General features: G+C 53.8%; 1 long non-coding RNA gene across 1 annotated transcript in view; it reads right to left on the bottom strand.

Moving 5' to 3' along the window:
- Positions 1 to 5,853: 5,853 nt before the first annotated feature.
- LOC135322564 (uncharacterized) overlaps positions 5,854 to 23,822 on the bottom strand; it is a 28,270-nt gene continuing 10,301 nt past the window's right edge. Inside the window, exon 2 of the long non-coding RNA XR_010383228.1 lies at positions 5,854 to 6,153. This is a non-coding gene — a long non-coding RNA (uncharacterized LOC135322564). The remainder of the gene's footprint in view (positions 6,154 to 23,822) is intronic.

Below are 23,822 nucleotides of genomic sequence, written 5' to 3'. Positions count from 1 at the left end.
GTGGGTCCAGGGCCCAGGTGGCCGGGTGGCCCTGGCAGGGCCACAATAAGTCAGGTCCCAACCTCCCCTGCTGTCCGCGGTCTGCCCCTGGAAGTCGCCCAACCCCCTGCTCCCGCCTGACCCCGGGCTGCCTCCCCGCCAGCCCGGCCTGGCTCTGCCCACTGCCTGCCCGCCCTGGCCCCGCGCCCTGGCAGGCGTGTGGGCGCCCACTTCCGCACCCAGGCCTCTCCCTGGGTCCCTGTCCGCACGGTTGCAGGTCTGACCCGCCTTCTCCCAGTGGGGGGTCCTGGGACCCCTGACTTTCCAGAACTCTCCACCCTGGTGTCCTCCCCAAAGAACTGCCATGATGGGACCCTCGTCCTGGATAAAAGACCCCCTCCCCGGGGATCCAGTCTGTGCAGAAACCTCAGAACTCAGGCCCCTTCCATGCAGCTCTGCACCCTGGCCCTCCCCTACCAACGAACAAGCTGTGGGCAGGGCGCACTGGGCCCCGGGACAGCCGGGCCTTCCAGGAAAGGGCTGCTGTTTCCTGATCTCCGGCCTTTCCCAGTCGCCGCCCAGAGGGTCCCCGTCAAGGGATCAAAGGCCACTGACGGGGTCACCCGCGCTGCTGGCACAGAGGATAAGGGAACCAGGGAGGCACAGGGGCACCACCCAGGGCCTGGGGACGGCCAGCACCATCCAGTGGGATGCAAAGGCCGCCTTCCCAAGGCGGAGGGAGAGGTGGCAGCCCTGGGGGAGCAGGGAAGGGGGTGAGGTGGAGAGTGACCAGCTGGGCTGGAGCTGTAAGGACGGGCGATGGGCGGGATGAAGGCAGAGGGGTGGGCGCGGGGCAGCTCAAGGGCCGAGTGGGAGGGGAGCGCTGGCCTCAGGCTGCCCGCAGACCCCGGCCAGAGGATGCTGAGCAGCCCCTCTCCTGGGTTATGAGGCAGCAGCGCGCCCAGCCGAGGGGCCTCAGGGACGGCAGGCTCCTCCAGGACACGCGGGGACTCCCCTCATCTGCGTGAGTGGGCCGTGCACACACCCACACACGTGCACGCTCCCTCTCCCGGTCGACGCCACACTGCTGGGCCAGCGTGTCCTCTGCCTCGCCATCCCCCTCACTGTCTCAGCCTCACCTGTGTGGGAGGAAAAAGGGGTCTTGGTCCCACAACAGCCACCGGCTCCCACACACCCTCACTGCCCCGCTGGACAGTCACACAGACCTTGCGGGCCCTGCCTCGGCCCTGGGAGCAGACAGCCTCGGGCAGGGCACGAGTGGACCCTGGCCGGGCTGCCCAGGGCTTCCCTGCAGGGCTCGGGCCGCCTCCACCCCTGCTCCTAATCACTGGGCCCCAGGCGGGGGCGTGGGGTCCGACGTGGCCAGCACCTGGTCCAGAACAGCCTTGTGCAGCAGGTGGGGAAGAGGTGGCACGCTCCTCTCCTGGGCGCCCGCTGCACAGCCCCACCCGGCCGGCAGCCTAGCTCTCCACCACTCTCCTCCAGCCAGCACGGCGTGTGCCCACCACCCCCAACACCCCCGGCAGACCCAAGGAGGCAGGAAGTGAAACTCCAGCGGGGCTGTGTCCCCAGGACACAGAGAAGTGGGGGAGGGGAGAGGCGTCAGCCCCCTCCCCACCGGGAGACCCGGCCAGCGCCCTCCAAGGCCACCCCTGCCGGTCCCTGTGCCAGCAGTGCGGGGTGACGGCAGGGCCCCAGCCACAGCAGGCAAGCAAGGTGCTCTCGCACCTTCAGCCGGCGAGGCCCTGGGATCTTTACCCAGCAAGGTCACGGGGGACCCGGGGCTTGAGGCGCCACATCCCAGTGGCACAAGCCTCCTGGAGAGCTGCCCGGCGGCTGCACCTACACAAGGAGCGCCCAGACTGGCAGGGTCCTCGTGGGCGAGCATCCGTGCCCGCCCCCAGGATGGACTCAGGGAAGTGCACCCTTGCTCGTCCCTCAGGCCTAATGTCTCCAACAGCTTCCCTGGCTGCAGGAAGTGGGCCCTGGAAAGTCCCTGGGTCAGGGCGACATGAGGTCAGAGATGGGAGGGAGGGAGCAAGAGAGAAGGAGGGAGGGAGGGAAGGAGGAAAGGAGAGAAGAATGGCAAAATGGGCAGATGGAGGATGGCTGGGTAGGTGGGTGGCTGGGTGGGTGGGTGGGTGGGTGGCTGGGTAACTGTGGAGGTGGGTGGCTGGGTGGGTGGGTGAGGGAGGGATGGGGGATCAGCAGAGGATGGAGGAGGGATGGACAAGACACGCATGCACAAGGGTAGGTGCTGACTGACTGACAGGGCCCAGAGAGCAGGGTGGAACTGGCAGAGGCGATGACTCAGGCAGGCACACGCCCCGTGGTGCGTGTGGACGTGCAGTGCCGAGAACAGCCCCCACCGCTGCTCTCTCACCTGTTTTGTGGTTCAGCTCGACCAGGCCGCTGGGTCTGAATTTCGACTGTGGGGGGCACTTCCGAGCTGGAGCCAGTGCGTGGAGTTCAGCTCCCGGCTTCAGAAGCTGGCCCTCACCTCCTCGGGGCGCCGCAGGTCCCCGTCACACGAGCCCGTCCGCAGGCTGTTGGCACACGGTGGCCCTCCCCAGGCCCCAGCGTCCTCGCGGTGGCGCGCCAGCCCTTAGCCGCACCTGCTGCCAGTGCCAAGCCCGGGCCCCTTCCCACGAGGGCTGGGGCCCGGGGGGCGGCAGGAGGCCCGCTCAGCACAGTCGGTTTCCAAGGCCGGCATTTCTCCAGCGTTTTGCTTGTGCGAATTCTTCTCTAAGGACGCGTGTGTCGCAGACGTGGGACAGGGAAGGCAGAGGAGGCACGGAGACGCCGACCACGGCGCACGTGCCCACACAGAGGTACCATTTATGTGCACGTCTCACTAGGGACTCACGAATTTGAGCACATTGTTTAAATGCGTTTTGTTCACGTAGCCATTCATGTTGCTGCGCAGCAGTCACCACAAGCCTCAGGGTTTGAAAATCACACACCTTTGTCGCCTTGCCCTCCTGTGGGTCAGAAGTCCATCTGTAATTCATGACTCCACTCAGCCCTCTGCTCGGGCCTCCCGGAGTGGAGGTGCAGGTGTGTGCTGGGCGGAGCTGCCGCCTGGAGGCTGGGCTGGAGAAGGTACCCCCAGCTGGTGACAAAGTGCGTTTCCATGCTGGCCTCTTCCTCAAAGCCTGCCCCCAGGGAGAGCCTCTGTGTCTCTGAGCCTCAGCTCCAGGGACAGCCCGGACCCTCTCAGAAAGGGCTTGCCTGATCAGGTCAGGCCCACCAGGAAATGCTGCCCTCGATGACCTCAAAAGCCCTCGGTTACCCTCAAAAGTCCTTGGCTCCTGTATGTTGGTCAGAAGCAAGTCGCAGACCCCACCCGCGCTGGAGGGGATGGCGCTGGTTGCATCCCAGCCTGACTCGCGGGGGCCGCGCCAGCTGTGCCCACCCCCACGCGTTTCAATTCGCCACCCTTATTATCCCAGTTTATCCCTTCCCACCCCTAACCACCCCCCCAGTAACCACGAGTTTGTTGTCTGTGTCTGTGAGTCTGTTTCCGTTTTGTAAACAAGTTCATTTGTGTCTTTTTTTAGATTCCACATGTGAGCGATCTCATATGGTATTTTTCTTTCTCTTTCTGGCTCACTTCTCTTGGAATGATGATCTCCAGGTCCATCCATGTTGCTGCAAATGGCATTCTTTCATTCTTTTTTATGGATGCGTAGTATTCCATTATATAAATATATTCACATCTTCCTTACCCAGGCATCTGTCCATGGACATTTGGGCTGTTTCCATGCCTTGGCTGTTGTGATGGTGCTGTTGTGAACACTGCGGTGCAGGTGTCTTTTCGAATTAGAGTTCCCTCCAGATACATACTCAGAAGTGGGATTGCTGGATCATATGGTGAGTCTATTTTTAGGTTTTTGAGGAATCTCCATACTGTTTCCCATAACGGCTGCACCAGCCTGCATTCCCACCAGCAGTGTAGGAGGGCTCCCTTTCCTCCACAGCCTCTCCAGCATTCGTTGTTTGTAGACTTTCTGATGACGGCCATTCTGAGCGGTGTGAGGTGATACCTCATAGTTATTTTGATTTGCATTTCTCTGATAATTAGCAACGTTGAGCGTGGTGTTGTCTGCAAGTGGTGCTTCAGCAATGCCTGCAGAAGGCTGTGCCCGCCCTCCACGCGGCGGGGTGTGTGCACACCAGCGGGTCCAGCGTTCGTGGGCCCACTCCCTGCACCCTCCCTGGGGCTCCCTGGCTGGACGCTCTGTCACGTGGGACCCCGTGCCAGTGGGCTCTACAGGCAGGAAAGGATACCCACGCTTAGGAGAGCTTGGTGTCTTCACAAGAGGGAACTGCTGTCCCTCCAGGATGGCAGACTCCCTGTAGTTGACGTGCCTCCAAGAGAAATCGAATGGGGACCCAGTGTTGATCTTTGTAGCTGACATTTGGGCTCCAGAGGCAGCAGCGGCCGGACTGACCTTGGCAGGTCAAGGCCTCCCAGGCGTCCACCAGTCTGTGGTCACTCCGTCCACGCGCACGGTGCCTGGCCTGGACGGCTCACGGGAAGGCTGCCCCACACGTCCTGTCCAAGGGGTGGTCAGGGCTCCCCAGGGGCTGCTCTCTAGTGGGTGCTCACCTGGGACGCGAGGACCTCCCCCGCGGCCCCGCCCACGCCTCTCCCGCTGACCCTCATCTCCCGTCCTCCATCCCCTTCCTTCCAGGCCCCTGAGTGGAGAGCGCGCGGCCGCAGGTCCCTGCCCAGGAATCCGTGTTTTCTCCACGGGGGCCGCTCCTCCTCCCGCACAGGTGGGCGGTCGGCTGGGCTGCTCTCAGCCCCACCTGCGAGGTTTCCTGCTCCAAGATCTCTCAAGGCCACCCGAGGCCGGGAGTGCAGCGGCCCACTGTCCTTCTCGCCTAGCACCTGCGTGCGGAGCAGGGACACTAGGCGGGGCCTCCTCTTTCCTTCCACCTGGTCACACGGGAGCCGCTTGTGGCCTTGGTGCGGGCCGGGGACACGGGGGCCTGGACCAGAGGGTCCTGCTCGGGCTTGGCTCACAGCCACCTTTCCCGGGCACCACCGTCAGCGACAGGGTCCCACAAAGCGCGGCTCACGGGCGCGCGCAGCAGCGGGAGCGGGAGATGGGCGGGGGCGGGCTCAGCCAGGAGCGCGCACCACCGCCTGCCGCCTCGGCCCGTGCTCCGCGCTGCGGGCTTCCGCGCGGGCGACACGCCAGCCCCAGGGGGTGCAGGACCGGGCGCCTCGGCCGTCGGGGGTGCTTGCTCCGAAACCTGGGCCCCCGGCCCTGCCGCCCGGGGCCACCCCGAGCCGGCCGCCTCCGCTGTGCCGCGGGCCCCGGGCGAGGCGGGAGTCCCAGGCGCAGGACGCGCGTGCCCCGGGGCCCAGTGGAGAGGCCAGGGCCGCGCTCAGACGCAGTCCGGTCAAGGCGGGAAGGGGATTTTACTTCCAGCGGCTCCGGGGCAGCCGACCCGCGCGCTGCCGGCCACCAGCAGGGACACGCTCCCCGCAGGGCCGCACGGCTCTGCGACGCCCCTGCTCCCAGGAGCCCGGCGCTGCGCCAGCGTCCCGCCCTCGCCCTCCTGGGACGCAGCTGAGGACGTGAGCAGAGACATAACTCACAGCCAGGCGGACAGCAAGCCGCTCAGCTCTTCCCCTGTAAAAACGGCCCGGCGCGCTGAACAATGACCCTTCAAAACAAGTGCGCTGAGCTTTCCAGAAAATAACAGTCCTTCCCAGATAATAAAAGCGGGCGGAGGGGCCCGGCTTCCGGGAGGGGGTCAGAGGGCCGACCTCCCCGATGAGAGCGGCCGGAGAAAACAGCAAGGAAGGAAAAATAAAGCGACGTTCTGGAGACAATGGGAGGCTCGGCGTGCCTGCGAGGATTTATGTGTCCAAGAAGCAGCAGGAGGCAGCAGATAAGAGTGGCGAGGTCAGGCCTGGGGCTGCTCTTCCCTTCAGAAGCTGACACAGCCCTAAAGCAACTTCTGCAGCTGAAAGTTGGGGGAGTCGAGGAGAGGCTGGCGTCTCCCGTGGCTGGGGGCACAGAGCATGTCCAGGAGATCCTGGGGGGGCCTGGAGCGCCACACCCGAGGAGGAGAGGTCCCCATCAGGACTGATCCACTTTGCACAGGGAGCTGTCTTCAGTATCTTGTGATGACCTTTAATGAAAAAGAATATGAAAGCTAACGTGTGTATGTCTGTGCATGGCTGGGACATTGTGCTGGACACCAGAGACTGACACGTTGTAACTGACTGTACTTCAACAAAAATAAACAAACAGATACAAGTTTTAAAAAAAGACTGATGCATTTTGGATCGACTTCATCCTCGACTGAATGAAAACCATCCTCTGAGCATGGTGGGTGGACATCCGCATAGATGCAGAAGGGAACCCTCTCTGGAGGGCGCTAATACCATCCAGCGCCTCCTGCCAGCTCGGGGACTGTCCCATCACAGGTCTGCTGAGCAGTTAGAAGTCAGCAAGCGCAGAGAAATGTGCGAACCAGAGCAGAGAGAAAAAGCAGCAGCAGGAACAGACCAAGAAAAGCCTCAGACACTGACTTGTCAGGCATCACTTTACTATAACTCTGACTACGATGTTTAAGAAATCAAAGAACCTAGAAGGAATTTGGCAGAAAATTAAAAATTATGAAAAAGCATCCAATGAAAATTCTAGAATTAAAAACCACAAAACCCTCAGTGGTGGCCAGATGGAGACAAAAGGCATTAGGCACAACTTGAAAGAGAGTTTGTAGCCTGGGAGAAACATCAATTATTTAAAAACACAGAAAGGGATATGCAAGATAGATGGGGATGTAAATCGATGCAGCCACTATGGGAAACAGCTTGGCATCAAAAAATTAAAAGCGCAGCAGCCACACGCCCCGGCCGCTCCGCTCCTGGGCACACATCCCAGGACATGGAAACAGGGTATCGAACGGCTGTCTGCACCCCGTGAGCACCGCAGCGTTATCCACAACCGCCGAGACGTGGAGGCAACCTGGTGCCCCTCAGCCGATGGATGGACAGAATTAAATGGAGAAATGGGGGTGCTTTCCATCCTAATGCAGCCACGGTTAAATGCGCGTGTACGGTCTTTCAACTAACTGGACTACACACTTAAAGTATATTCATCTTATTGTGTTTAATTATGTCTCAGTAAAGTCGATGTAATACATCCCCACAGGAGGGGCGGCACAGCTCAGCAGTGGGGCGCGTGCCTGGCGCGCACGCGGTCCTGGGTTCAATCCCCAGTGCCTCCGTCAGAAAACATAAGTAAATGAACCTAATTGCCTCCTCCCCCCACAAAAAAAAAAAAAAAAAAAGAGAGAGAGAGAGAGAAAGAAATGCAATAAATCCCCACAAACAGCGCAAAGAGGATTTGTGGAGCTGAATGAGATATTTTCCACACACGCAACTGAGAAGAACTGGTGCTCAGTACAACAGGGGCTTATGAAAGTCAGAGGGGAGGGGGGCAGGCCCAGCTGAGCGGCAGGGCGCACGCCAAGCATGCATGAGGTCCTGGGTTCAATCCCCAGTACCTCCATTAAAAAAAAATTTTTTTTGATCAATGAGCAGGTAGCAGAAAATTCTTCTGGAAATTAGCAAGAAATCTGAAAAGGTACTTTACCAAATTGCGTATCCAAGTTCCCAAGAAACACAGGAAAAGGTGCTCACTGGCAGTTTGGGGAAACGCAAATATCAACTGTAATAGTAAAGGACTGCCCACTCGTCAGACTGGCGGTCATTTCAGAGTCCACAGACGCCACGCGTCGGGAGCCTCGGGGATGCTCATGCCCGGCTGGGAGTGCGTTGATTTGTGCGAGCGCTCTGGAAGGCAGGGCGGCGTTGTCAGACTGCCTCCTGTGCTCATCCGCCTTTGTCAAGTACCGAGCATTTCGTGCATGTGCATTTACGTGACTGTGAACACGCACGCACGCACACATACGTGCAGAATACACGAACGCCTTACGTGCGCGTGCACAACGAACGGATGGCTGTCTGCCTGCCCGTGTACCAGAAGTGTGTGCACAGACGCACACGGGGGCGCCGGACACGCACGTACACACGCCGCACGTCCGGCCTGTGCGCAAACCCGCGTGCATCCTCCCTAGTGGCGTCTGCAACTGCTGTGTCACACTCACCGTGTGAACATCCACATTTATTTACCCATTTTGCAACTGACGGCTATTCGGATGTTTACCAAGGTTTTGGCAAATGCAGTGTTGGCATGACAGCAGAAGCAACACCCGTTAACGGCGAGTGGTTACCAGCTGAGCAGGGGGGATTATGGTGGAGGTGGGCCACGTAAGAGGTTTCTGGAGCGGCAATGATACTCTGTTTCTTGACCCGCAAGGGGCTTACGTGGGAGTTTGCTTTGTGGTAATTTATTAAACTGCACGTACGCACGGTGTGCTTTCTGCTGTATGTTACACAACAGTAATGGCTGATTGAACGAAGGGGCGGCTGCTTCTACATCCTTAATAATCTAGATACGTCCACCGTCCCCAAAGTGACCTACAGGTTAAACACAGCCCTGATCAAAACTCCCACTGGCGTTTCGTAGAAATCGATCAACTGAGTCTAACGTTCAGGAGGAAGACTCAAAGGGCCACAGGGAGGGAGACAGTCCGGGAGACAAGTCACGAGAGCCTCCCATCCAGCCATCAGGGCATCACGGAGCTGTCACAACCGGGAGTATGGTGTTTACACATGGGCCTCGTGATAACGGATAAGAATAGAACGGAATGCTAACCCCGCAGAGCAATCCGGATGGGCTTGGGCCACTGGTAGGTGTCAAGGCTGCTGCCAGGGGGCAGTCCCTTCGAATGTGGAGCTGGAACAACAGGGCGCCCTTGTGGATGAAAAGAAACATACAGCGTTGTGTATGTGGACGGGGCCCTCGGACATTTGGAAGAGACGCGAGCATGTTCTCATGACTCAAGACAGGAAAACATCTCTTAAACCGTATTTGGTTTTTCTTTTGTTGTTGTTGTTTTTAAATATTTTTATTTATTTAATTTTGGAGCGGAGATAATTAGGTTTATTTCTTTATTTTTTAATGGGGGTACTGGGGATTGAACCCAGGACCTCATGCATGCTAAGCACGCCCTCTACCACTAAGCTATACCTTCCCCCTCTTTTAAAAAAAAAATTGGGGGGGGCCATCATTACGTTTATTTATTTTTAATGGGGGTACTGGGGATTGAACCCAGGACCTTGTGCATGCTAGGCACGCCCTCTACCACTGAGCTGTACCCGCCTCCACTTACAGCACATTTGAACAGAAAAGAAAATCGACATATTTGACTATCTTTAAATGTACTTAACTCTCTAAGTTCTGGTCATCAAATGACACCACAAAACGAGTGCAAGGAAAAGTCACAAATGGGCAGAGAGCGTCTGGAACACGTATCACACACACAGGCATAGTGTACCATGTGAGTGACCCCCTCCGGCAGATCGCCGCCAGGCCAACCGATGGTGCAGTAGAAAACGTGCAAAGTGTTTAAGCAGCCGTTTCACCACTAGGGAATCAGGAAACGCAAATTGAAACTGCGCTGATGAACGGACAGCTCTCCAGAGGAGACGTCCAGGTGGCCACCGAACCCATGAGAAGCCGCTCAACCTCGTCAGCCGTCAGGGAAACAAACCAAACCCACGAGGAGACGTCCCATCACACCTGCCAGGATGGGAAGAATCAAAATCAGACAATCACGAGTGCCAGCGAGGGTGTGGAGAAAGCTCCTCAAAAGCGCAAACGTAGAATTAACGGAGGGCCCGGCGATCCTACCCCTGGGTAGCTGTCCGCCCAAGGGACAGGGAAACCCGCATCCACACAGAACTCGCGCACGAGCGTTGCTGGTGGTGAGACTGAGCGCAGCCGCAGGCTGGAAGCGGCCCGAGCACCCGCCAGGCAGTGGATGGACGAGCAGGACGTGCCGGGCCCCGGCAGCGCCTGCCAAGACGGTGGAGCGCCGCTGACCGCAGCAGCACGGGTGGGGCGTGGAAACATCACGCCAAGCGACAGAAGCCACTCACCAAAGACCTTCTATCCTGTGATACCATCCGTAGTGCATGAAGTGTCCAGGACGTGCCGATGCGCAGTCCCAAAGTGCTAGTTCCCGGGGCTGCGGGACGGGAGACCGGGTGGCAGCTGAGGGGTCAGGGGTGATGCCAGCACCTGGACGTACCTGGTGGCGACGGCCACACAACTCTGCGAGCACACTAAACGCCCTGAAGTGCACGTGGTATGGTTTGCGGATTGTATCTCAGTAAAGCTGTGGGGAAGACATCACACTGACTTGCCCTCAGAGCCTCCCCGCTGGACAAACCTTAAAAGCCCGACCGAGCCAAGCTTCGTCGCAGGTGCAGGCCAGGGGCCGTCCGCGACGCTGTCGTGCTGGAAACCGGCACGAAGCGGGAGGCCAGTTCAAGGTTATAGGGAAAAGCACAGGCGCGCGCTCCCTGTGCCCGGCCCGCAGCCCCACCCCGGGTGCAGGAGCCGGAGGGCGCGTCTTCAGTGTGCGTCACACGGCCGTGCTTGTTTAAAGGCTATGGCAGGATACGGAACAGAGCTTCCTGTGTTGTACAGAAAGTTTGGTTTTTTATATATTTTTATATACGGCGGCTAACATTTGCAAATCTCAGACTCCCAGATTTGTCCCTTCCCGCCCCTCGCCCCAGCCACCACGGCTGTCCACTACGCTGCGCGCCGGCCTCTCTGGCAGGTGAGTTGGGACGCGCAGCTCTTTGTGTGACCCTGAGCTTTCCTCTCCCTCCAGCTGCCGCGCAGCGCGGGGTTCCCGGCGGCCCTGCCGCCCGCAGCCCTGGGCCCGTCCGTCCTCCAGCTGCTCTGCTCGCGCTGCTCTCACAGGTCTGCGGCGCAGCTCACTGGGCTTTGGTTTGGGTTTCAGGACAGGAACGCCACTGAGCGTCCCCCGTGCGTGCATCTCGGGTGAAGCAGGTCTAAGTCTCTTGCCCATCGTTTCATTGGGCTTTTTATTCTCTTATTAAGTCGTGAGCACTTTTGTGCCCCCTGGATGCAAATGCACTGTTGGACATGTGATCTGCAAAAGTTTCTCCAAGTCCATAGCTGGTCACCCCTTTTTAAAGGTGTCTTTTGAAAAGCAAAGTTTTAACAGACTCCCGGACACAGAAAACAAACTATGGTTACCAAAGGGGAAAGGGCAGGGGAGGGGCAGATCAGGCGTGTGGGACTGGCAGGTACGCACTGCTGTAACAGCAAGGTAAACAGCAAGGCCCTGCTGTGAGCAGAGCGAACCACCTTCAGTAGCTTACAATGAGCTCTAATGGAGAAGAATCTGAAAACACACACGTGTACCTGCATACCTGGATCGCTTGGCCGTACGCCTGGAACTAATACTGAAAATCAACTACACTTCAATAAAAACGAAATTAAAGGCAATGGAAAGCAAAGTTTGAATTGTGCTGAAACCCGCCACGAGGATTCTTCCATTTGCAGATTATGCTTTTCGCCTCAGGTCCAAGAGCTCTGCCTACGTCAGGCTCCGGCAGCTTTCCCGCCTCTGGTTTCTTTGACGAGTTGCACTGTGCCATGGTGGTGAGTTACGTCTTCTCACGGTCGCTTTGAGCTCACTTTTGTGTGCGTGAGAAGCAGAGCTCAAGGCTGTTTATCTGCCTTGATCGAGGGGGATGTCTGGTTATTCCAGCACCACTGGCGGAACAGCCAGCCCTTTCTCCGCTGATCTGTTCTTGCGCCTTTGTCAAAACTCGATGGAGCGTCTTCGTGTGGGTCCGTGTCAGGACGCGCCCTCCCAGCCCACGGACCCCGGGCTTCTAGAACAAGTCTGGGTGCCAGAGGCTGCTCCAAGTCGCGTCTTTTCAAGAACCGTTCTGGCCGTGCCAGCTCCTCTTTCCCTCACAGGTGTGGGTCCTGCTGGTACTTGTGCCGGACACGTGTCTCCTCTGTGGACGGATTTGACAGTAACGGCATCGGGGCAACGCGGTCGTCTCCTCCCTTGCTCATTTTCCTTAGCAGAGTTTACCCCGCTTCCTGCCAGAGTTCCACAGATGCAGTGGATCTGCACCCCAGCTGAGACCCCCAAGGTCTAGCAAACCCCCAATGTTTCTTAAGGGGCTGCTAGCAAAGCCACTCAGCTTTGGCCCCAGAGGGAAACACCGTGTGTACGAGTCTGGACAGTCTGCCTCCTGCCCCACAGGGAGGCACTGTCCTCCCAGGCTGCTCCACAGACGTTCTCACAAAGTCAGACCAGGACCAAGGCTGCCGAGAGGGGCGGGCCCACGCAGGGTGGGGTCCCCACACCCCTCCCAGGTTCCACCCGTCGGAAACACGTGTGCTTTCTCTCTTTTTTTCTTAGGTTAGGAGTTCAACCAATTTCTTAATAATTTTCTATCAGTTTCTGCCCTTAGTTTTAGTTCTGCTAAAGGTTGTTTAATTGGTTCTTTTATTTTTTTCCAACTGTGTCAGGTGCAGACTTAAATACCTAATTTTAAACGTTCCTTCCTTGTTGATACTGTCATTTTAAACTACACAGTTCCTTCTAAGCACAGCGTCAACTGAGTTTTCACCTTTTATTTGGGTCAAATGTGTTCAGATCTCCCTTCTGGTGTCTTGTTTTTTTTTTTTTTTTTGGTTTGTTTGTTTGTTTGTTTGTTTGATTTTGGTTTTTGTCAAATATTTTGGGGGCTTCCCTAGATACCTTTTTAAAAATCAATTTCTAATTTCCCTTGGGTTCAGGTAATAGACTCTGTGAGACTTCAGCCTTTTGGGAGTTTGGAGACATTTGCGCTGACTTTGGTTTTGGAGTCAGGCTGGTAACAGAGAACCACCATCCTCCTCGGGCTCACACCTGTGGCCACTGACTGCGTTTCGGTCCGTGAAGTAAGTCTGCACGTTTCAGCGAAGTTGTGCCATTTTGCCCCCGCTCTCTGATCATATTGCTGGTAAGCGAGAAAACCAAAATAACGGCAAGATAACCCAAAGTGCATTTTTAAGCCTGAAAAAGAAAAAGACATCCTACAAAGGAGTCACAATGGAATTTAGAATTTGAAACTAAGTGGTCATGAAAACAGAAAACACTGGCGGCCAGAGTTTGAGGGTTGCTGGAGAGCCGCGCTTAGAGAAAAGCCAGCGGCTCCAAGTTGGAAACGAAGAGAGGCTGAAACCAGGAAGGTCACCACCTAACCTGCGAGGTTGGAAAGAAGAGCAGGATGGCCCTCTGCCAAAGGTGCGGGAAAGAGATTTTTTTAAAATAGGGTAGAAACGAACAGAACTGAAAAACAAAGATGTATCAGAAGTGCTTGCAAGATCCAAGGGAGAGAGAGAGAATAAATGTGCGATATCAGTAGTGAAACAGAGACAAACACGAATGCACCCAAAACATAAATAATAGTAGTAATAATAATAATAATAATTAATAATAATAATAGAAAGCTCCCATCAGCTGTGCGCCGAGAAATTCGAACTGTATTTGAAATGAACAAATCCATGGAGAAAGATAACATCAAACTGACTCAAAAAGAAAAAGAAACCCTGAGTGTGTGGGCAGCCCTGGAGCAGGTGAACCAGCGGTGACAACGTAACCGTGAGGAGGTGGCGGTGGGGACTGAAGACCGGCGGTTCCAGCCCTGCACACACGTGGATCGGGAAGTGAGTCGGTTTCACGGTTCATTTCATGAGGCCAGTGTGACTCTAATACCAAAATCAGACAAGGACAGTCGAGAAAGAAGACTTACAAGACAATCTCATTGGAATGCAAACATCCTGAATAAACACGAAGCAAATCACATCCTAAGCAAATCTCCCGGACCAATTTGGGTTTAAACCAAGAGTGTAAGTGTGACTTATCAGAAACTGTATTAAAGACAAAGTCATGTATGAAGTGGAATTTAGGGCAATGCCTCGTTCGAGGCGGTATTTTGTTAGCATCTTCGAGGCTCCGGGATTCAGCAGTGAACAAACCCAGGAGCTTCCGTCCCAGTGGGGGAGACGCAACCAACCAGCCAGTATGAAGATGTCAGTTGCGTGTAGTCTGTGCTTTGCATAAAAATAAAGCACAACTTCCCTGCTACGTGGTGTCTCCCTCTGCGGTTCTTGATAACCGCGGTTTCAGAGTGACACTTGCTCTCTGGTGGGACAAAGCCTGGGGTCTGCTCTCTCTCTGTCTCTGTCTCTCTCTTTCCTTTATACCAGGATACACACAATGTACATATTAACCAAGCACAAGGAGGTTCTTGACAACACTGCTCTTTTATATAAATTTTGGAATCAGCTTGTTTGTTTTCATGAAAAACGCTGTCATGATGTTGATTAGAATTAGGCTGAAGTTACAGATCATTTTGGAGAGAATTAACCCCTCCTCGGGGCTGTGTCTTCATGTCCATGAATATGGTACACCTCGCCATTTATTTAGGTCTCTTTTAACTCCTTTCAACACATTTTTCGATGATTAAATGTTTCCATTGCGACAAGAACTCTTAGGATTTACTCTCTCAACAACTTTCATGTACGATGTGCAGCAGAGTAAATTATATTTGTCACATCGTATATTACACCCCTAGTTCTTATTCATCTTACAACTGGAAGTTTGAACCTACTGACCATCTTCACCCAGTTCCCCCTCCCCTCACCCACCACCTCTGTAACCACAAGTCTGATCTCTTTTTCTATGAGTTTTTTTTTTTTTTTTTGAAGTATAATTGACCTACAACACTATGCTAGTTCCTGTTACACAACACAATGATCCAATATTTCTATATATTTCAAAATGATCGCCATGGTAAGTCTAGTTACCATGTGTCCCCACACAAAGGTGTTACTTAATCATTGACTATATTCCCTAGCACTGTACACTGTATCTTTCAGGCCTGTGACTCATTTATTTTGTAACTGAAAGTTTGTACCTTTCAGTCTCCCTCACCTGGTTTTCTCCTGCCCCACCCCCACTCACTCTTGCGACCACCTGTTTGTTCTCTGTATCTATGACCCTGTTTCTGTTTTACGTTTGTTCATTTGTTTTGTTTTTCAGATTCCACACATAAGTGAAATCTTACAGTATTTGTCTTTCTCTGTCTGACTTATTTCGCTGAGTATAATGCCCTTGTGGTCCACTCATGTTGGCACAAATGACAAGATTTCATTTCTTATGGCTGAGTGATATTCCATTTATGTACGTACACCACATCTTCTTTACCCATTCATCCGTCTATGAGCACTTAGGTTGCTTCCATAGTTTGGCAACTGTAAATAGTGCAGTGAATATACGGGTGCACATATCTTCTTGAATGAATGTTTTCATTTTCTTCAGATAAATACCCAGGAGTGGAATTGCTGGATTGTATGGGAGTTCTGGTTTTAATTTTTTGAGGCATCTCCATGCTGTTTTCTGTAGTGGCTGTTAATGGATTTTCTTGAAACTTGTTTAAATTTTAATTTATTGTTTTTGAATAAGTCCTGTGTTCATGTGGGTGTAAACTAAAAGGGGACATAGTGAAAACTCTCTGCGCATCCCTGTCTTCGGTGCCTCTCTCCCCACACGGGACAGCTGTGACCCCAGGCTCACTCGTGTCCCCCTGAGACATCCTGCATGTAGAAAAGAATGAAACAATACATTATGTTACTGCTCCTTTTCTGCATCTTCTGGACCACAGTGTACAATTACTTTGGGTCATGGTTGTTCTGTTTGTTTGTTTCGCTTCGCAGTTTGTCTGAGGTTATTCCCCGTGAGCACACGGGGCGTCTCCTATTCCCATTTCTGCGGCAGCCGTCCGGCACCGGCCGCCTGGGTGGGCTCGGTGTGCTTAACTAGTCTCCTGGGGCTGCTCTTCCCGGCCCCGCTGGCACACGCGGGCTGCGGTCGGTGACACGTCATACACTTCACCTTGCAGTGGGTGAGTGTGTCTGCACGACCAAACCCCGAAGACAGCAGCTGAGTCAGAGCTGCGCACACCCGGAATTCAGCCGTGCCAGCCGACTCTCCCCCCGAGGGTGGCCCCCCCCCCCGGCACCCGCTCCAGCAGCGTCCCCGGAGCCCCCTTCCTCGCCCTCCTGGGCAGCAGCGTTGAGCGGGCGTCACAGGCTTTGTCTCGGCGTTCGGCTCTTGTGGCGGGTGACTGCTGCTCTCTGTGACTGACCACGTTTCATAGGTTGAGGCCAGTCATGCAGCTGGTCCTTGAACAGCAGGGGTGTGAGCTGCGTGTCCACCTCTGTGGCAGTTACAGCGATGAGCCACATAGCCTAGGGACGTCAAAGAGTTACGCACGAGACACGCCAAGAACGCACAAAATATGTGCAGATACACTTGTAGCATAGAAAATACGTGTTAACCGACGGCTTGTGTTATCAGTAGGGTGCTGGCCACAGTAGCCATGAGTTCGGGGGAGTCAAAACGTCGTGGCTTTTCGACTGCACGGGGTTCGGCGCCCCAGTCCCCACAGCCGCGCTTCCTTTCCTCTGCATTCTTGCTTTTCTCAGTTGCCAAGATTCTACTGGGCTCTTTTTTTAAAAAAATTATTACTCACAGCAGCTCCTCGTGCATCAGGGAAAGGAGTCTTTCTCGTGATTTTTAGTTTATTCAAAGCTCGTCAGAGGCCTTTGACGTCGCCTTTTAGAGACTTACCCAATTAAACACTAAAATTTTTTGACTAATTAAACATCTTTGTTATAATGCATGTAACCAAACTCATCAGCCTTTCAGGGTTTTGGCTTCTGGGGTGAGTGGCATGCTTGGAAAGGCCTTCCCTACTCCGAGATGCTGAAACAACAACAACAGCAAAAACACAGTGACAGTAACGGCAGGCAGCCCCCACCCAGTGCGGCACAGGCGCCGGGCCTCTGTGAGGGCTCAGCGCAGACCAGCTCGCTCATTCCCCAAGGCGGCTCCGTCATGATTCCTTCCTCCAGATGAGGAGCGGGAGGCCCCGAGGCTGGGCGTGACCTTCACGAGGTCACAGAGGTCACGCCTACATGAGCCAAGATGGGCACCTGGACCTTCTGGCCCCAGAGCCTCCCTTTCGTCCACCTGCTCCACTGTCCCCCTCGTCTGCTGGATGCTTTGTGCAGTCCCGCTGTTTACTGTGAAATCGCTGATGATCCTGGAATTTAATTTGGGGGGGGGGGGTGAGACACACTCACGACCTCCCGGCTGTGAAATAACGGTGCAGTGCCGTGTCTTCCAGCACCACGTCTTCCCCGGATTTGAAATTCCACATTAACTCTGCCTCCGCCTTCTCCCTGGCTCTCCCCACCCGTCCTCAGGGAGCTCACTCAAACCCCACCTGTACCCCGGCTCCCGGAGTCTAAGGCCAGCCCGGGCTTCTTCCCTGAACTGGACTCAGGAACGTTACTCTCCACTCAGCATCGCCCCTCGGATGCTGCCCTCCCAGCCCACGGTGCCCCCCCACCAGCCCTGCTCTCCCCCCGGGTCTCCCAGCTCTAGTCTCCGGGGTGTGCAGGCCACGCACCTTGGCCCTCCCCTCCCTCACACTCGCATCTAATCCAGCAGCAGGTCCTGTGAGTTCTCACCCGAAACACACAAAACTTGCAGCGTGTGCCCGCTCCGGCAGGGGCTGCTTGTCCCACCACTTCCTCGGGCGACGAGAGGAGTGGTGTGAGGCCTGGGAGGAACGCCAGGCACCAGCATCCCGGGCCCGGGTGAGTGTGACGTCCTGGGTCTCTGCTCCCAGCCAACCCACGTCCATAATGAACGACGGGCAGACACCGGCTCCTTGACCCAGGTTGGATGCCTGCGTCTCCAGTGGCACCTGTCCTCCAAGAAGATGCCCCAGCCCAGCCGAGCTGCTGCTGGGAGCAGGGCCCTTGGAATCCTGCTCGGGGGATTTCAAAGGAGCTCGGATCTACTGCTCAAGTGCAGGAGGGTGACCGCCCCACTCTCATCTTCTCTTAGTCTCAAGGGGGTCACAGGGTGTGTGTTGGGGGGGGGTGGCCCACGCAGGACACGTCGGGGTGAACGGACGGCCTGGGAAGGCGACACTTGTGTCTGGGGCTTGCATCCTCTCTGAATACAAAGGGAAGCCGTGGGTAACCTTCCTCCTGTTTGTTTGTTCGTTTGTTTGTTTGTTAATGGAGGTTCTGGGGATTGAGCCCAGGGCCTCGTGCATACGAAGCATTTCACGCTCTACCACTGAGCTCTGCCCTCCCTCCACTCCTGTTTCTGGAAAACATGATGTCTGTCTGTTGGGACAATTTTCCTCTTATTTAATCTATAAAAACCCACCTCTCTGTGTTCTGCTGCTATAAATTGCAATTAGATCCCCAAGGCAGAACCAAGCAAAACCTGGCTCCCCTCTTCCTGAAAAAGTTCTGACCAAAACCTCAAAACTTTCTAAGGAAACAAAAAAAAATGGGAAGAGAGACAGAACAGTTCCCCATCTGGGAGAATTACTGCTTCCTGCCACGGTAAGTAGCAGGGACCAGATTTACCCTCCAATTTGAAACAAATAGAAATAGAAAAAATAAAACAAAAGGTTTTCAGATGTTGGACATCTGTCAGGGCGGGGCTGGGGTCCTTGAGGTTGGGGTGTAGCAGTGAAGCGCCGGGAGAGAGTCTGCGGACCCAGCGGTGCTGGGACCCAGGGGGCGTCTGGCAGCCTTGCTGGATGGAGGAGATGGTCGTGGAGTCCAGGGAGGCCAAAGCAGCTGGGGTTCACCCAGCAAAGCACCAGCGAGGACAGAGCAGAGCAAGGAGGCCCCCGGAGGCCTGCAAGGAGCCCTTTCAGATTTTCAGCTACTATCAGCACATGCATTTGGGGAAACTACCCCAAGATGGGGAAAGAACCACCTCAAAGGAGACGGAACGCTCCTTGGAGCTCACACAGCACCAGGCAGAGCTGGCGTTCGCCCGAGTGGAAACACCTCACAATTCACAGGGCACTGAGCAGGGCACCCGAGAGGTCCTGCCTCACGAGCAGGGCAAGACTAGCTCTGGACTGAACGCTGCTCTGGCTCTGCGGGCCGAGGCTTTCCCCCCGAGACCCAAGGGGATCACACACAACCGCGTCCCGGGAGAAAGCTCGAGAACATTCACAGGGACACAAACATATCCACCAGCCGACGAGGTGGAGGGCACACTGCCTGGCATCCAACCAGAAGTCACCAGAACACAAGTAAGCGTATGAAAATATGACCCACCATGAGGAGGAAGAGTCAGTCCACAGGAGCAGACCCGCAGACGCCGACGTGGAAGGGCTCGCGGGGAGGGTGTTAGCGCGGTAATGGCGGCTGTCGTCCGTGACGTTCAAGGAGGTGAAAGGAAACACGAGCACGACAGAGACAGAGAAGACGTGAGGAAGGCCAGGAACGTCGAGCGATGGAGCCACGTGCAGCTCAGTGGTGGGGCACGTGCTCAGCACGCACGGGGTCCTGGGTTCAATCCCCACTCCCTCCATTAAATAAGTGAGCAAATAAACCTAATTACCTCTCCTCTAAACAAATGTTAAAAATAAAATAAACTTAAAAAGAAACTGCAGCATCAGAGACAAAATTCCACTGAATAACATCAATGGCAAATTAGTGAACTAAATACCCAGATGACGGTCAGAGAGAAAGCAAAGGCTGGGGTAAAAAGCCCAAAGATGAACAGAGCGTCACTGAGCGGTCAAGCAGCTCCGAGCAGGGCGGCGCGTACAATCGTAGTCCTCAAAGGCGGGGAGACAAAAACATTATTCAGAGGAACACCAGCTGGAACGTCTCCAAATTTCATAAAGTATGGAAATCCACAGACTCAGAAATTTTAATGAACCCCAAGCACAATGAACATGAATAAAGTACACAAGATACATCATACTTAAATTGCTTAAAACCAGCAATCAGGAACAGAGGAAACAAATTTTAAAAGCATCTATAGGAAAGTGACAAATAAAATAAGAAGGACAGGAGACACTATCAGACAATTCACTTTGGAAAACAGCAGAGCGACGTCTCTAAGCTCTGAGAGAAAATAAAAGACCTGTAAACCTGAATTTCTACGTTCAGCAAGAATTCATCTAAAATTAAAGGCAAAGAAAAAAATGGATTTTTTTTTCAGACATCAAAAGGTTGCTAACCGGCAAACCTGCGTAACAGGAAGTTCTCAAAGGAAATCCTTCAGGCAGGAGAACATGACCCTTGATGGAAATCTGGACCCGTGCAAAGCAATGAAGTATGTAGACATAATAAACATGGAGGTAAAAAATTCTACTTAAAGTATTTTTAAAAGGGAATTGTCCTTACTCTATAAAAATGTCATTCATTTCACTCACAAAAAAAGAGAACTGGTGGTTTACAGTAAAAACTGTAAAAGTATACTGTAAGGTTTAGAATGTGGTCTAAGTGTGTAACAACAACAGTACAGCCGGGAGGGGCGAGCAGCGGCCTCGCTTGTACAGCTCCCACGTGCTACGTGAGGTAGCGTGACAGTATTTGAAGGCACACAGGGAAAAGCTAAAGGTCTAAGTCCTGGCTTGACCAGCAAAACAACGAAGCAAAGAGTTAGAATAAAGAAACCATCAAAGGAAATGAAATGGAATTATTGAAATACTCAACTGGAAAAAAAAAAGAGAAAAAAAGAACAAAGAACATAGGGGACAAACAGAAAACTGCTAGCAAGATGATAGACTTATGTTCAACCATGTCAACAATCCCATTAAATGTAAACGATCTAAAATCTGTAACTTCTTAAAGGGAGAAATTGTCAGCTTGGATTTAACAAGGAAAAGCAACACTCAACTATATACTGTATAAAAGAAACTTGCTTAAAAACATAAAGAGAATAATAGGGTAGAAGTAAATGGGTGGGAAAGGATACACCATGTTAACAGTTACCGAAAGGAAACAGAGCTGCTTGTATCAGCTTTATACAAAGCACAGTTTGGGCAAAGGCCATCACCAGGCGTAAAAGGGTCGTTCCATAATGATAAAGAGGTAAAGTCGTCGAGGGGGCCTAGCCATCTTAAACGCAAACACACCTAGTAACAGTGCTTTAAAATGCATAAAGCAGAAGTTAACAGCACTGAGAGGAGACACAGGTAAAGCCACAAACATATTAGGAGAGCTCAGCGAGTCTCTGTCAGTAACTGAGAGAACTGTCGTAAGCAAGCAGAAACCAGGGAGGCCGTGAAGCTGGAGCGCCGTGAGCAACCGCGGAGCGAGGCCCTGCGCACGAGCGGGGAGCGGCCCCGCGCCCGCAGCCCGCGGGAGACACGGGCGTCGGTCGCGCGGCTGAAGGAACGCAGCTCCGCCAACGACAGGAAGGAGCCCCGAGGACGCCAGCTCCCGGTGAGACGGCGCGGGACCCCGACCGGCCGAGCCCCGTGGCGGTCCAGGAGGGCAGCTCTGAGCCCTGCCGTCGTGCCGCTGTGCAAAACCAGCGCGGTGTAGAAGAGTGCACGCTAAATAACACAGGCGTCGAAGCGCTCAGAAGGGCGATGGGGCAGCATTTGCAACTGAGTGAGGATGAAAATACAGCATAGAGACACGAGTTGGCTTTAGGCTAAGCTGTGAGGAAAGAAGAAATTTCTCAAGCCAGTTACCTCCTTAAGAAATCAGAAAAACAAACAAAAAAAGAAACATTAACTATAAAGTAGGCAGAAGAAAAGAAGCAAGGGGAAAAAGAGCAGAAATCTATGAAATAGGAAGAGAAAGTCAGTGAAACCAAAGCTGTTTGGTTTTGATTTTTCTTTCTTGAGAAGATCGAAAAAAATTGATAAAGCTCGGTCTAGTCCGATCGATCCAGAAAAGGAGAGAAAACCCAGATGACCGGGAATGTGAGGAGTGATACAGCGATGGGCCCGGGGGTCCCTCCAAATGCGAGCAGCAGACTAAGGATGTTACCCGAAAGCTGGGTTCTCCTCTTGGTGGGTGTCCAGCCACAAGCACAGCCAAGCCAAAGGCCAGGGGAAGGAAGGTGTTGCCACGCGCAGCAACTTAAGGAGAGCCTCGGGGGTCTCCCCCAAAGCAGGGTCTCCCCAGCAGCCAACTCGGGGACGTTTCAGGCTAAGGGCGTGCGCTTGTGCCCGGAGGGCTTGAGCGGAGACTTCTGCATGGAACTGGGGTGCGGGGGACAGATCCCCAGCCTTATTTGATGGGGGTCAGGAGGGTCGGACAAGGTCAGCGCCATCGTCCCTTAGGGCCCAGGAGATGTGGCAGTTGAGGCTTCAGGCCAGACCTGGGAGTCTGCTCCGCCGATCTGTTACCTTTGCTGTCATCACTCCTGTTGGCTGGTACGTTTGTTCTCTGTTCTCTTAGGATCATTAGTTCCTGAGGCCAGTTCAAGGGGAAGCACTGCAGCCAGGCTCAGACCACAAAACGACTTGGGTCAAACACGGCTTCTCTTAAGTCAAAAAGCTGCTCCCGGTTCTTTTCCTCCGGGGACCCCCTGCCCTGTCTGCTTCCAGAGGGGACACTTGTGCCAAGACACTCAACTACTAAGATGAAATGAAGCAGCCTCCAGAGCTCACTGAAGGAGAAGACACACCTCTGTCTGTCAAAGAAAAATACTTAGTGCTACACCAACTGTCCCGGAAAGCTGAAGAGAGGGGCGCCTCCTGGCTCGTTCTCGGAGGCCAGCTTCGCCCTGACACTATAGTCAGGCAAAGCTATTAGAGGGAAAAACACTACAGGCCATGAACATAAATGCAAAAATTCTCAACAAAAGGTTAGCAAATCAGATCCCAAGATAAACAGATAGGACACAATGTTATGAGCACGTGGGGGACAACCTGGGACTGGCAGGTTGTTTCAACATTTCAAAATCAATGAATTTAATTCATTGTATTAACAGACTGACAAGGAAAAGCTCACAGTCATCTCCAAAGGTGCAGAAAAAGCATTTCACAACATCTAACTTCCAGTCCTGATGGAAGCTCCGGGAAGTCAGAATCAAAGGGACTTCCCACCACAGAATCATGGAATTTCCACAAAAGGCATCTCTGAAGAGCCTTCGTACGTGAGACTGGATGTTCTCCTCTTGAGGTCGGGGGGAACGAGGCTGCTCCCCTCACTGAGTTCAGTGGTGCCTGAGACTCCAGCTAGTGCATTAGGAGGGAGGGAACAGCGCACACACACCGGAAAGGACAGGACGCTGGCTTTGCCTGGGGAAGACACGGTCGTCTTTGCCATAATCCTGCAAAGCCACCAAGGAGTTCCTGGAACTCACACGATGCCCAAGCAGGGTCATATACCAGAAGGTCAGCAGGCGAGGGTCAGTTGTACTGTCATACACTGGTGATGAACGCTTGGAAACTGCAGTTTTAAAACACCGTTCACAAGAGAACCAAAATAGGAAATCGACAAAAGTTGCCCAAGACTTGAACTCTGAAACTATAAAAAATTACTAACAGCAGGTGCAGAATGAGCAAATGGAGGGATACACAGTGTTCACAGACAGGAAGGAAAAATCAATGCTGTTCCCCAAATGGCCTGCAGATTCAAACCGATGTGAGTCAAAACCCCAGGAGGAAAAAAATTTTTTTAAGAAATTGACAAGCTGTTTCTGAGCTGCTCCTTTTCAACATTTCTCTCTCTCCCTTTCTAACTGGAATTACCGCTCTGAATCCCAGTTCTGTGCCCCTGACCTCGTCTCTGCAGGTCTACCTCGCTTAACTGCGCTTTGCAGACACTGCACATCTCACAAATGGACGGTTTGTGGCAACCCTGTGTCCAGCGATTCTGCCTGCACCATTTTTCCAGCAGCACTTGCTGACTCCCTGCCTCTGGGTCACGTTTGGTAATTCTTGCAACGTTTCCAATTTTTTCGTTGGTGTTACACTTGTGAAGGTGCTCTGTGATCGGCAATCTCGGATGTAACTACTGTGACTCACTGAAGGC

This window comes from Camelus dromedarius, chromosome 12, assembly GCF_036321535.1.
Source record: "Camelus dromedarius isolate mCamDro1 chromosome 12, mCamDro1.pat, whole genome shotgun sequence".
NCBI classification, from domain to species: Eukaryota; Metazoa; Chordata; class Mammalia; order Artiodactyla; family Camelidae; genus Camelus; species Camelus dromedarius.
This window is presented reverse-complemented; position numbering and strand designations above follow the sequence as displayed.